General features: G+C 37.5%; 1 pseudogene across 1 annotated transcript; it reads right to left on the bottom strand.

Annotated features, from left to right (window-relative positions):
- Positions 1-307: 307 nt before the first annotated feature.
- LOC308551286 (farnesyl pyrophosphate synthase pseudogene) lies at positions 308-1,307 on the bottom strand (annotated as a pseudogene). The gene has a single exon. The product of its transcript is annotated as a farnesyl pyrophosphate synthase pseudogene (transcript).
- Between the last annotated feature and the right edge of the window lie 1,931 nt (positions 1,308-3,238).

Genomic DNA, 3,238 nt, shown 5'->3' with positions numbered 1-3,238 from the left:
GTAATTATATTTATCTTATTAATATGCTCATAATTCTGCCTATATGTTTTTTTTTTAAATAATCTTACCTGTTTTTATTAATTCCTTAAATGTGTGTATAGCTCACATTTATTTCAGTGTTTAATATTAGGAGTGTTTGGGGATGTTTTTGCAACCAGAAATATACCATAGGTACTTTACTCTTGTCTATATAAATTAGCTTATGGTAAAATTTTGTCACAGTATCCACAAACCTATGGATGAAGGTAAGTGAGGATTTACTGTAATTTATTGAGAGCCTCCCCTCCCTGCCCTGACAGTCTCTGGGTCACTTTTTCCGCTTGTAGATTGTGTCTGCTAGCTTCAGGAAGATGGCTGGGAGCAGGGACGAAGAGTACGGGCTCAATGAGACCCAGAAGGTGGTGGTAACTGTCTTCCTCAAACTTCCTGAACACAACCTGCAGATTCAGCTCCTCTAGAGTGCCTTCACCTGGGCCACCTTCTCAGTCTCTTTCTGCCCATAATTCTGCAGGATCTGGAGCTATTTCATAGAGGCCTATTGCAGACACTGAACCACTAGTTAGCCACATTTGTTGTCTTGGATGTCAGTGCCAATCTTACCCATTACACTGGAGTCCCAAAGAGGTCAGGGTAATCATCCTGAATCTAAAAGTGCTCTCTTGTCTCCAGCAGGATCTTCTTGGCGTTAGTATATCATTCTCCCCATCAATGCCCGCCATATACATGGCAGCAGCTACACAATGATGGAAAGAGTAGAAAGCTGTCTTATGCTTGACAATACCTTTGTACCTGTTTTCAGCGAATCTTCCAAAATCCATGTTTCCCTGAAGGGCTGTGAGGTCCAGGACTTGTCCAATCTTGGTCTATTAGGAACTTTGCAGGAAGAGCTCCATCAGGTTCAGGTAATAAGGCTGGTCCTGGCAGTAAAGCTTTAGCATAGCATCATTGATAGCACCCAAACTTATGCCTGGCTTCTGATACCAGGATATCTGCCTCCATTGGGTGAGGGATGTATCCATAATGCTGTCTGACACCAGGAATAAAACTTGGAGAAGTTCCACACATCAACCAGCACACAGTCATGGCCTGTTGGAGACTTTCAGCATCCTGCTTTCTTGGTTCCACCAGATCCTGAAATATTATCAGCACCATCATACACCTCTGGTACGTGCCTCCAATCCTGTATCTGGGTACCTCATGTCATCCTCAGTTAGCACCTTGACAATCTGGGAGAAGTGCTGGATGAAATTCTGCTTCTTTTGGTCATAAACATTCAATTTCTGGTCTCCATTCATCCTGAAGGAGGAGTAAAGTACTTGTTCCTGGATGCCAATTCTTGCCTATTTATAGATTTTTCCATTTTAGGCATTCTCTATAGACCTCTCACTATGGAAAAAGAGGGTTTTTCTCTCTATCTCCCTTTGATTTACCAAACAAGTACACACTTCTCATAACTCGACCCTTCCAAACTTAAATTTCCATTTTGATTAGCTCCTTATTCAGTGTTCATATAAATATGACTTTGTAAAGGCTGTTTACAGTTGATCGTAAAATCTATGATAACATTTTTTAAGCCTAAACAATTTTTATATCCCTAGTAGTTACTCATTTCCTTGGCATAGTTTTTCTTCTGCTATTTGCTTAATTTTCTATATAATTATCAGTAATCAACCTCAATATTTTTACAATTGTCTAAATCTCCCATTCCGGCAATCAGAGATATCAGGAATTAACTTCATCTGCATGAAGTCTATCCTAGAGATTCTGACTCACTTTCAACTTGTATTTTTGCCTTTTGCATAGGTGTAATCCTAGAAGCTTCATTTGTCTTTTTTCTACATTAGAGCCCACGTTCTTAGATCCTATATTTTCATTTGTACTAGTTTAAAAACTTTTATTAGACCACCAGCAAATTAGTGGATTAAAAATATGTAGTACATTTACACAATGGAATACTACTCTGCTATAAAAAGAAAGAACATTTTACTTTTTGCCACAGCATGGATAGACCTGGAGAATATTATGCTAAGTGAAATAAGCCGGTCAGAGAAAGACAGTTACCATATAATTTTACTCATGCATAGAATTTAATGAACAAACTGAACTAACAAGCAAAATATAGACAGGCTTATAAAGAGTAGGCACACAGCTCTGGTTGGGGAAGGGAGGTTGTTGGGGGGCTGGGAGTTAGAAGGTTTGAGAAAAAAAGAAAAAAGAGAATTCATGGACATGGACAACAGTGCGGTGATTGCAAGCAGGAGAGGGATGGGTGGAGTTGGAAGAGGGCATAGAGAAGATAAATAGTGATGGAAAAAATAAAATAAAATACATTTTAAAATAAAATAAAATAAACTTTTATTAGTGGAGTAAGCCATCCAGTAACTTCTTGAGAAAGTATAAATGAAAAGTAATGTCTTAAGGATTTGTACATCTGAAAAAGACTTTATTCTATTTTTATGCCTAATTATGCCAATGTACTAAAGTTTCACAATATAAGCATAATTTGAATTACAGTAATCGTTATGAACACAAGATATAGCTATTCTTTTAGGATAATACCGCATTTTCCAATTCTGTTTGCTAGAAATATCTGAAAACCATGACAGGTTCAGTAGCAATGAACACAGCTAGCACCCATATTGTGATCTCTAAATAGCATTTCCCATTAAGGAGAGCTAGGGTTTCACAATGAAATGACTAAATCCAGACCTAGGGCAAAAATATATATATAAGAATGACTCTGATATATCTTATTTTCTTTGTTTTTTGGAATAACAAAAACTACCACAACCATGTCAAAAGTGCTCCATAGCACGATGATCAATTATAAGCCAATTTTCATTTCAATAAGGGAAATAACTGCAATTAATCAAAACATATGAAATGCATTAAAATCATCCATTCAAAATTATACTTAAAAATGGAAATCCAATATGTCACCTTGTGAGGCTATTATCAAGCAAACTAATTATTTTCCAAACTGAAATTGAAAAAAGATAAATTAGGCATTTATACTGCCCATGCTATACAAACTATATCTCAGTATAACCAGAGAGTTGACAACAGAAATATTTTCTTTTTCTTTTCTTTCTCCTCCCTCCCTCCCTCCCTCCCTCCCTCCCTCCCTCCCTCCCTCCCTCCCTTCCTTCCTTCCTTCCTTCCTTCCTTCCTTCCTTCCTTCCTTCCTTCCTTCCTTCCTTCCTTCCTTCCCTCTTTTTCTTTCTCTTTTCTTCTTTCT

The sequence above is a fragment of the Miniopterus schreibersii genome (genome assembly GCF_964146895.1).
Source record: "Miniopterus schreibersii genome assembly, chromosome: X".
Classification (NCBI taxonomy): Eukaryota; Metazoa; Chordata; class Mammalia; order Chiroptera; family Miniopteridae; genus Miniopterus; species Miniopterus schreibersii.
The sequence above is the reverse complement of the archived record's forward strand: the minus strand, read 5'-3'. Positions and strand labels throughout refer to the sequence as shown.